Consider the following 11,839-nt stretch of genomic DNA (forward strand, 5'->3'; position numbering starts at 1 on the left):
TAAATCTAAACTATTTATTCAAAATCTAAACATTACATTATCAAATTAAACTTTCTGTAGAAAAATAACTCTAAGTGACTAACAATTTTTTTCTTATATTTGAATCATATTAACTCTATTTTTATACTAAAAGTATTGACTTATAATATTTGTTTTTATAATATATAATACTCTTAATTTACTAAGTAGAGTTAAAGTATATAAATTAATTTTTAAATAGATCGTTGTTGGTCAAAATAGATAATAACTCGGATAATATACAAAAATATGGATTTGTTTATTATCCACAATCAAGAGAACAACTATGTGTCTCAGAAATAAATATATATATTACTTTTGGATTATGCTATACATTCAAGTATTTTTTTTATTCAAGTTTTATTTAAGTAGGTCTAACACCAACAAAAACAGCTCTCGTTAAAAGAGCGTCATTACATGTGTTTCTCCTCCTCCTCCTCCTCCTCTTCCTCCTTCTACTTCTTCCTCTCCTTCTTCTTCTTCTTCTTCTGCTTTTTCTGCTTCTTTTTCTTCTTCTTCTTTTTCTTCTTCTTCTCTTTCTTCTTCTTATTCTTTCAAATACAAGCATACGTCATCTTCTTCTTTTAAATTCATGTATACCTCCTCCTCCTCCTCCTCCTCCTCCTCATTCTTCTTCTTGGCATTTTGTTAATGGATTATTTTTTCAATCGAATTGAATGGAATACAATTGCTAAATTGAATTGAATTGAATTGAATTGATAATCTTTAAATTGTAGACAGAGGTGTGATGAGCGGATAATTTATACGCTTTTTGGCATTGTTTTTAGGTAGTTTTTAGTAGGATCTAGCTACTTTTAGGGATGTTTTCATTAGTTTTTATGTAAAATTCACATTTCTGGATTTTACTACGAGTTTGTGTGTTTTTCTGTGATTTCAAGTATTTTCTGGCTGCAATGGAGGGACTTGAGCAAAACTTTGATAAGGAGGCTGACAAAGGACTGCTGATGCTGTTGGATTCTAACCTCCCTGCACTCAAAATAGATTTTCTGGAGCTATATAACTCCAAATGGCACGCTCTCAATGGCGTTGGAAAGTAGACATCCAGAGCTTTCCAGTAATATATAATAGTTCATACTTTATTTGAGATTAGACGACGTAAACTGGCATTCAACGCCAGTTCCATGCTGCATTCTGGAGTTAAACGCCAGAAACACGTCATAAACCAAAGTCAAATGCCAAAAACACGTTACAACTTGGCATTTAACTCCAAGAGAAGCCTCTGCACGTGTAAAGCTCAAGCTCAGTCCAAGCACACACCAAGTGGGCCCCGAAAGTGGATTTCTGCATCAATTACTTATTTCTGTAAACCCTAGTAACTAGTTTTAGTATAAATAGAACTTTTTACTATTGTAGTAGGTGTCTTTGACAATATAGTCTCTTGACCATTCGGTCTTTTGATTATTCATGGGGGCTGGCCATTCGGCCATGCCTGGACCTTCATCACTTATGTATTTTCAACGGTGGAGTTTCTACACACCGTAGATTAAGGGTGTGGAGCTCTGCTGTACCTCGAGTTTTAATGTAATTACTACTATTTTCTATTCAGTTCAGCTTATTCTAGTTCCAAGATATCCGTTGCACTTCAACCTGATGGATGTGATGATCCGTGACACTCATCATCATCCATCCTTATGAACACGTGATTGACAACCACTTCCGTTCTACCTTAGAACGAGCGCATATCTCTTGGATTCCTTGATCATAATCTTCGTGGTATAAGCTAGAATTATTGGCGGCCATTCCTGAGAATCCGGAAGGTCTAAACCTTGTCTATGGTATTCCGAGTAGGATTCAGGGATTGAATGACTGTGACGAGCTTCAAACTCACGATTGTTGGGCGTGATGACAAACGCAAAAGAATCAATAGATTCTATTCCGACATGATCGAGAACCGACAGATGATTAGCCGTGCTGTGACAAGAGCATTTGGACCTTTTTCACTGAGAGGATGGGAAGTAGCCATTGACAACGGTGATGCCCTACATACAGCTTGCCATGGAAAGGAGTATGAAGGATTGAAAGTAAGAAAGCAGTATGCTGTAGAGATTCAACAGGGACAAAGCATCTCCATACACTTATCTGAATTTTCACCAATGATTTACATAAGTATTTCTATCTTTATTTTATGTTTTATTTATTATTACTTTCGAAAACTTCATAATCATTTGAATCAGCCTAACTGAGATCTACAAGATGACCATAGCTTGCTTCATACCAACAATCTCCATGGGATCGACCCTTACTCACGTAAGGTTTATTACTTGCACGACCAGTGCACTTGCTGGTTAGTTGTGCGGAGTTATGAAGAAAGTGCTGAGTTAGTAGATGCGCATACCAAGTTGAATGCCATTGTTAGATATCACAATTTCGTGCACTAAGTTTTTGGCGCCATTGCCGGGAAATGTTCGAGTTTGGACAACTGACGGTTCATCTTATTGCTCAGATTAGGTAATTTTCTTTTTGTTTTATTTTCAAATTTTTTTTCAAAAATCTTTCAAAAAAATTTTTACTTCTGTTTTCGAAAAATTATTCTAAATTTTTAAGAATGAATTCTAGTGTTTCATGAAGCATGTTGAAGCTTGGCTGGCTGAAAAGCCATGTCCAAATCCTTTTGGATTGAGGCTTCCACTTGTCTGCATAAAGGGCATGTATATGGTGTTGGATGAAGTATCAACTGTTGCATGCCTAATTTATATCCTAAAGCTGGCTGGCTATTAAGCCATGTCCAACTCCTGGATCGGAGCTTTAGGCTAACATTTAAAGATTCCTGGAATTCATATTAAAAAATTTTTGAATTTCTTATTTTATTTTTTCTATATGTTTTCAAAAAAATAAAAATCAATAAAATCATAAAAATAAAAAATATTTTGTGTTTCTTGTTTGAGTCTTGTGTCATGTTTTAAGTTTGGTGTCAATTGCATGTTTCCTTTTTCTTGCAATTTTCGAAAATTCATGCATGTGTTCTTCATGATCTTCAAGCTGTTCTTGGTAAGTCTTCTTGTTTGATCTTGATATTTTCTTGTTTTGTGCTTTTTGTTATTTCTCATATGCATTTTTTAATCCATAGTGTCTAAACATTAAAAAGTTCTAAGTTTGGTATCTTGCATGTTTTCTTTTCTTGAAAATCTTTCAAAAATAAGTCTTGATGTTCATCTTGAAATTCAAAGTGTTCTTGGTGTTCATCTTGACATTCATAGTGTTCTTGCATGCATCATGTGTTTTGATTCATAATTTTCATATTATGAGTCATTTTTTGTGTTTTTCTCTCTCATCATTAAAAATTCAAAAATAAAAAAATATCTTTTCCTTATTTTGCTCAAAATTTTCTTAATTAACTAATTATTTCAAATTTTAATTTTAATTTTAATTCTTCTCTTAATTTTCGAAAATCACTAACCCTTTTTCAAAATTAATTTTCGAAATTCTCTCCCTCTCATCTTCTTCTATCTATTTATTTATCTACTAACACTTCTCTTCATCTCAAGAATTCGAACCTATCTTCTCCCTTGTGTTTGGATTCTTAACTCTTTTCTTTCTTCTATTCCTTTCTTCTTCTACTAACATAAAGGAATCTCTATATTGTGACATAGAGGATTCCTCTTCCTTTTCTATTCTCTTCTCTTTCATATGAACAGGAACAAGAAAAAAGGCATTCTTGTTGAAGCTGATCCTGAACCTGAAAGGACTCTGAAGAGGAAACTAAGAGAAGCTAAATTACAACAAGCCAAAGACAACCTTACTGAAGTTTTCGAACAAGAAAAGGATATGGCAGCTGAACCCAACAACAATAATGCAAGGAGAATGCTTGGTGATTATACTACACCTACTTCCAAGTTTGACGGAAGAAGCATCTCAATCCCTGCCATTGGAGCAAACAATTTTGAGCTGAGACCTCAACTAGTTGCTCTAATGCAATAGAACTGCAAATTCCATGGACTTCCATCAGAAGATTCCTATCAGTTTTTAACTGAATTTTTGCAGATCTATGAGACTGTTAAGACTAATGGAGTAGATCCTGAAGTCTACAGGCTTATGCTTTTCCCTTTTGCTGTAAGAGACAGGGCTAGAATATGGTTGGACTCTCAACCTAAAGATAGCCTGGACTCTTGGGATAAGCTGGTCACGACCTTCTTGGCTAAGTTCTTTCCTCCTCAAAAGCCGAGCAAGCTTAGAGTGGATGTTCAGACCTTCAAACAAAAAGATGGTGAATCCCTCTATGAAGCTTGGGAAAGATACAAGCAGATGACCAAAAGGTGTCCTTCTGACATACTTTCAGAGTGGACCATTCTGGATATATTCTATTATGGTCTATCTGAGTTCTCTAAGATGTCACAGGACCATTCTACAGGTGGATCCATTCACCTAAAGAAAACACCTGCAGAAGCTCAAGAACTTATTGACATGGTTGCAAATAACCAATTCATGTACACTTCTGAGAGGAATTCTGTGAATAATGGGATGCCTCAGAGGAAGGAAGTTCTTGAGATTGATACTCTAAATGCCATATTGGCTCAGAACAAAATGTTGACTCAGCAAGTCAACGTGATTTCACAAAGTCTAAATGGATGGCAAAATGCATCCAACAGTACTAAAGAGGCATCTTCTAAAGAAGAAGCCTATGATCCTGAGAACCCTGCAATGGCAGAGGTAAATTACATGGGTGAACCTTATGGAAACACCTATAATTTCTCATGGAGAAATTATTCAAATTTCTCATGGAAGGATCAACAGAAGCCTCAACAAGGCTTTAATAATGGTGGAAGAAACAGGCTTAACAATAGCAAGCTTTTTCCATCATCTTCTCAGCAACAGACAGAAAATTCTGAGCAGAGCTCCTCTAGCTTAGCAAATATAGTCTCTGATCTGTCTAAGGCCACTTTAAGTTTCATGAGTGAAACGAGGTCATCCATCAGAAATTTGGAGGCACAAGTGGGCCAGCTGAGTAAGAAAATCACTGAAACTCCTCCTAGTACTCTCCCAAGCAATAAAGAAGAGAATCCAAAAAGAGAGTGCAAGGCCATTGATATTGTCAATATGGCCGAATTCAAGGAGGAAGGGGAGGACGTGAATCCCAGTGAGGAAGACCTCATGGGACGTCTTTCAAGCAAGAAGGAGTTCCCTATTGAGGACCTAAAAGAATCTGAGGCTCATATAGAGACCATAGAGATCCCATTAAACCTCCTTCTGCCATTCATGAGCTATGAAAACTATTCTTCCTCTGAAGAGGATGAAGATATAACTGGAGAGCAAGTTGCTCAATATCTAGGAGCCATCATGAAACTGAATACCAAGTTGTTTGGTAATGAGATTTGGGAAGGTGAACCTCCCTTGCTCATTAGTGAACTAGATACTTGGGTTCAGCAAACTTTACCTCAAAAGAGACAAGATCTTGGTAAATTCTTAATACCATGTACCATAGGCACCATGAATTTTGAGAAGGCTCTGTGTGACCTAGGATCAGGCATAAGTCTTATGCCACTCTCTGTAATGGAGAAGTTGGGGATCATTGAGGTACAGCCTGCCACATTCTCATTACAGATGGCAGACAAGTCAGTAAAACAAGCTTATGGATTAGTAGAGGACGTGTTAGTGAAGACTAAAGGCCTCTACATCCCTGCTGATTTCATAATCTTAGACACTAGGAAGGAGGAGGATGAATGCATCATCCTTGGAAGACCATTCCTAGCCACAACAGGAGCTGTGATTGATGTTGACAGAGGAGAGCTAGTCCTTCAATTAAATGGGGACTACCTTGTGTTTAAAGCTCAAGGATCTTCTTCTGCAACCATGGAGAGGAAGCATGCAAAGCTTCTCTCAATACAGAGTCAAACAAAGCCCCCACAATCAAACCCTAAGTTTAGTATTGGGAGGCCACAACCAAACTCTAAGTTTGGTGTTAAACCCCCACATTCAAACTCTAAATTTGGTGTTGGGAGTCTACAACATTGACCTGATCACCTGTGAGGCTCCATGAGAGCCCACTGTCAAGCTAGTGACATTAAAGAAGTGCTTATTGGGAGGCAACTGGTGGACGAAATTGTGATCATCAATATTGGCTCTTTGGTATGTACACAAAAACTATTGTGTCTCTTGGTTAAATTCACAACTCCGTTCAACTAACCAGCAAGTGTACTGGGTCGTCCAAGTAATAAACCTTACGTGAGTAAGGGTCGATCCCACAGAGATTGTTGGTATGAAGCAAGCTATGGTCACCTTGCAAATCTCAGTCAGGCAGATTAAAAATGGTTTATGGGTTTCGAAAATAAAGATAAAAGAATAGATTAAATAAAAGGATAGAAGACTTATGCAGATTCATTGGTGGGAATTTCAGATAAGCGAATGGAGATGCTGTATGGCTCAAGGACGCCTACTCTCCTACTGCTTCTACTCAATCCTTCTTACTCCTTTCCATGGCAAGCTTTGTATAGGGGTTCACCATCAGCTGTGGCTACTTTCTTCCTCTCGGGAAAATGATCCTATGCGGTTGTCAGTCGCACGGCTAATCGTCTGGAGGCATCACCCATGGTTGATGGCTACATCCCATCCTCGCAGTGAAAACTAATGCTCACGCACTCTGTCACAGTACGGCTAATCACCGGTTGGTTCCCGCTCCTACTGGAATAGAATCCCTTGATTCTTTTGCGTCTGTCATTAACGCCCAGCAGGTTACAAGTTTGAAGCACGTCACAGTCATTCATTACCGGAATCCTACTCGGAATACCACAGACAAGGTGAGACTTTCCGGATTCCCAGGATCCTACTCGGAATACCACAGACAAGGTGAGACTTTCTGGATCCTCATAAATGCCGCCATCTATCTAGCTTATACCACGAAGATTCTGTTGGGGAATCTAAGAGATACGCATTCAAGCTCTGTTGCATGTAGAACGGAAGTGGTTGTCAATCACGCGCGTTCATAAGTAAGAATGATAATGAGGGTAATCTGACTCATAACATTCATCATGTTCTTGGGTACGAATGAATATCTTGGAATAAGAATAAGAGATATTTGAATAAAAGATAATAGAATTTCATTAATACTTGAGGTACAGCAGAGCTCCACACCCTTAATCTATGGTGTGCAGAAACTCCACTGTTGAAAACACATAAGCAAAAGGTTCAGGCATGGCCGAATGGCCAGCCCTCTCCATGATCAAGTGACCGAATGATAAAAGGCTTAAAGTGGTCAAAAGATGTCTAATACAATAGTTAAATGTCCTATATATACTAGACTAGCTATTAGGGTTTACATGAGTAAGTAATTGATGCATAAATTCACTTCCGGGGCCCACTTGGTGTATGCTTGGGCTGAGCTTGATTAATCCACGAGTTGAGGCATCTCTTGGAGTTGAACTCTGAGTTATGACGTGTTTTGGGCGTTCAACTCCGGATAATGACGTTTTTCTGGCGTTTAACTCCAGACAGCAGCGTGTACTTGGCGTTTAACGCCAAGTTACGTCGTCATTCTCCGAATAAAGTATGAACTATTATATATTGCTGGAAAGCCCTGGATGTCTACTTTCCAACGCCGTTGAGAGCGCGCCAATTGGAGTTCTGTAGCTCCAGAAAATCCATTTCGAGTGCAGGGAGGTCAGATTCCAACAGCATCAGCAGTCCTTTTGTCAGCCTTCTTCAGAGTTTTGCTCAAATCCCTCAATTTCAGCCAGAATTTACCTGAAATCACAGAAAAACACACAAACTCATAGTAAAGTCCAGAAATGTGAATTTATCATAAAAACTAGTGAAAACATCCCTAAAAGTAGCTTAAACTTACTAAAAACTATATAAAAACAATGCCAAAAAGCGTATAAATTATCCGCTCATCACAACACCAAACTTAAATTGTTGCTTGTCCCCAAGCAACTGAAAATCAAATAGGATAAAAAGAAGAGAATATACTATAAAGTCCAAAATATCAATGAATATTAATTTAATTACATGAGCGGGACTTGTAGCTTTTTGCTTCTGAACAGTTTTGGCATCTCCCTTTTTCCCTTGTAGTTCAGAGTGATTGGCGTCTCTGGGAACTTAGAATTTGGGATAGTGTTATTGACTTTCCTAGTTAAGCATGTTGATTCTTGAACACAGCTACTTATGAGTCTTGGCTGTGGCCCTAAGCACTTTGTCTTCCAGTATTACCACCGGATACACAAATGCCACAGACACATAACTGGGTGAACCTTTTCAGATTGTGACTCAGCTTTGCTAGAGTCCCCAGTTAGTGGTGTCCAGAGCTCTTAAGCACACTCTTTTGCTTTGGATCACGACTTTAACCACTCAGTCTCAAGCTTTTCACTTGGACCTTCATGACACAAGCACATGGTTAGGGACAGCTTGATTTAGCCGCTTAGGCCTGGATTTTATTTCCTTGGGCCCTCCTATCCATTGATGCTCAAAGCCTTGGATCCTTGCTACCCTTGCCTTTTGGTTTTAAGGGCTATTGGCTTTTTCTGCTTGCTTTTTCTTTTATATTTTTTTTTCGCCATTTTTTTTGCCTTTTTCTTGCTTCAAGAATCAATTTCATGATTTTTTTCAGATCATCAATAACATTTCTCTTTGTTCATCATTCTTTCAAGAGCCAACAATTTTAGCACTCATAAACAACAAGATCAAAAGACATATGCACTGTTCAATCATTCATTCAGAAAACAAAAAGTATTGTCACCACATCAATATAATTAAATTAAATTCAAGGATAAATTCGAAATTCATGTATTTCTTGTTCTTTTGAATTAAAACACTTTTTATTTAAGAGAGGTGAAGGATTCATGGAATTATTCATAATCTTTAAGGCATGGTTACATACTAATGATCATGAAGTAAAGACACAAAACATAGATAAACACAATATTAAAAACGAAAAACAGAAAGAAAATAAAGAACAAGGAATGAATCCACCTTTAGTGGCGTCTTCTTCTTGAAGGACCAATGATGTTCTTCAACTCTTCTATGTCCCTTCCTTGTCTTTGTTGCTCCTCCCTCATTGCTCTTTGATCTTCTCTTATTTCTTGGAGAATGATGGAGTGCTTATGATGTTCCACCCTTAATTGCTTCCAATATTTGTGTGGAGGACAACTTATCCCCTGAGGTATCTCAGGGATCTCTTGATTTGCAGCCACATGTTCTAACCAACTGAACTATTCCAGCTTATATATAAGTCTTTCCATCTCCCAAGACTCAGAGGTGGAAGCTTTTGTCTTTCCTTTGAGGTTTCTCTGGCCTTAGGTGCCATTAATGGTAATGGAAAAGCAAAAAGCTATGCTTTTACCACACCAAACTTAAAATATTGCTCGCCCTCGAGCAAGAAAAGAAAGAAGAGAAGAAGAAGAAGATGAAGGTGAGTGAGGGGAGATGGATTCGGCTATATGGGTGGGGTTGGGTGGGTTGATGTGAATGGTGAATGGGGTAGTTGGGAAGAGGAGTTGAGGTGATTGGTGAAGGGTTTTGGGAAGTGTGATATGGGGAAGAGTGAAAATGAGATTTGGATTAGGAAAGTGTGATTAGGATTAAAAGAAAAGGTAGGTGGGGATCCTGTGGGGTCCACAGATCCTGAGGTGGGGATCCTGTGGGGTCCACAGATCCTGAGGTGAAAAGAAATACCATTCCTTCACCATATAGGCATGTAAATTGCCTTCATGCATCATCCTGGCGTTCAAACGTCCATTGGTGCATGTTCTGGGCGTTAAACGCCCATGTAATGCATGTTTCTGGCGTTGAACGCCAGTTTCATGCTTGTTTCTGGCGTTCAGCGCCAGTTCGTCCTCTGTGTGCGCATCCTGGCATTAAACGCCAGGTTGTTGCTTGTTTCTGGCGTTCAGCGCCAGAATGGTGCTCTGTTCTGGCGTTGAACGCCAGCTAGATGCATCTTACTGGTGTTGAACGCCAGTCTGCGCTGCCTCCAGGGTGAAAATTTTTTTCTTCTGTTTTTGACTCTGTTTTTAATTTTTTTTTTTTGATTTTTTCGTGACTCCTCATGATCATGTACCTAATTAAACACAAAAATAACAAAGAAACAAAATAAAATAAAATTAGATAAATAAAATTGGGTTGCCTCCCAACAAGCGCTTCTTTAATGTCAATAGCTTGACAGTGGCTCTCATGGAGCCACAAGATGATCAGGTCAATTTAGTGTGTTGTCTCCACACCAAACTTAGAGTTTGGATATGGAATTTGAACACCAAACTTAGAGTTTGGTTGTGGCCTCACAACACCAAACTTAGAGTTTGACTGTGTGGGCTCTTCTTGACTCTGAACTGAGAGAAGCTCTTCATGCTTACTCTCTTCTGTCACAGAGGGATGGCCATGTGCCTTAAACACAAGGTAGTCCCCATTCAATTGAAGGACTAACTCACCTCTGTTGACATCTATCACAGCTTCTGCTGTGGCTAGGAAAGGTCTTCCTAGGATGATGCATTCATCATCTTCCTTCCTAGTGTCTAGGATTATGAAATCAGCAGGGATGTAAAGGCCTTCAACCTTTACTAGCACGTCCTCTACTATTCCATAAGCTTGTCTCACTGACTTGTCTGCCAATTGTAATGAGAACAAGGCAGGTTGTACCTCAATGATTCCCAGCTTCTCCATTACAGAGAGTGGCATCAGATTTATCCCTGACCCAAGATCACATAGAGCTTTTTCAAAGCTCATGGTGCCTATGGTACAAGGTATTAAGAACTTACCAGGATCTTGTTTCTTTTGAGGTAGAGTATTCTGAATCCAAGTATCTAGTTCACTAATGAGCAAGGGAGGTTCACTTTCCCAAGTCTCATTACCAAACAACTTGGCATTCAGCTTCATGATAGCTCCTAAATATTGAGCAACTTGCTCTTCAGTCACATCTTCATCCTCTTCAGAGGATGAATAGTCTTCAGAGCTCATGAATGGCAGAAGGAGATTTAATGGAATCTCTATGGTCTCTGTATGAGCCTCAGATTCCTTTGGATCCTTATTAGGAAACTCCTTCTTGCTTGAAGGACGTCCCAGGAGGTCTTCCTCACTAGGATTTTCGTCCTCCTCCTCCCTAGTGCATTCGGCCACTTTGATTAAATCAATGGCCTTGCACTCTCCTTTTGGATTCTCTTCTGTATTGCTTGGGAGAATACTGGGAGGAGTTTCAATGACTTTCTTACTCAGCTGGCCCACTTGTGCCTCCAAATTTCTAATGGAGGATCTTGTTTCATTCATGAAACTGAAAGTGGCTTTTGACAGATCAGAGACAATATTGGCTAAATTAGAAGTGTTTTGTTCTGAATTCTCTGTCTATTGCTGAGAAGATGATGGATATGGCTTACTATTGTTCAGCCTATTGCGTCCACCATTGTTAAAGCCTTGTTGAGGCTTTTGTTGATCCTTCCAGGAGGAATTTGGATGATTTCTCCATGATGGGTTATAGGTGTTTCCATAAGGTTCACCCATGTAATTAACCTCTGCCATGGCAGGGTTTTCAGGATCATAAGCTTCTTCAAAAGCTGCCTCTCTAGTACTGTTGGATGCATGTTGCAATCCATTCAGATTTTGAGAGATCATGTTGACCTGTTGAGTCAACACTTTGTTCTGAGCCAATATGGCATTCAGAGCATCAATTTCAAGAACTCCTTTCTTCTGAGGTATCCCATTATTCACGGAATTCCTCTCAGAGGTATACATGAACTGGTTGTTTGCAACCATGTCAATGAGTTCTTGAGCCTCTTCAGGCGTTTTCTTCAGGTGAATAGATCCACCTGCAGAATGGTTCAGTGACATTTTCGAAAATTCAGAGAGACCATAATAGAATATATCTAACATGGTCCATTCTGAAAAC

The 11,839-nt window shown here is 38.8% G+C and overlaps 1 non-coding gene across 1 annotated transcript; it reads right to left on the minus strand.

The window, feature by feature from the left end:
* Positions 1 to 4,203: 4,203 nt before the first annotated feature.
* LOC112798695 (small nucleolar RNA R71) lies at positions 4,204 to 4,307 on the minus strand. The gene has a single exon (XR_003200294.1). It is a non-coding gene; the product is annotated as a small nucleolar RNA R71 (small nucleolar RNA).
* Positions 4,308 to 11,839: the final 7,532 nt, after the last annotated feature.

This window comes from Arachis hypogaea, chromosome 4 (assembly GCF_003086295.3).
Source record: "Arachis hypogaea cultivar Tifrunner chromosome 4, arahy.Tifrunner.gnm2.J5K5, whole genome shotgun sequence".
In the NCBI taxonomy this organism is placed as follows: Eukaryota; Viridiplantae; Streptophyta; class Magnoliopsida; order Fabales; family Fabaceae; genus Arachis; species Arachis hypogaea.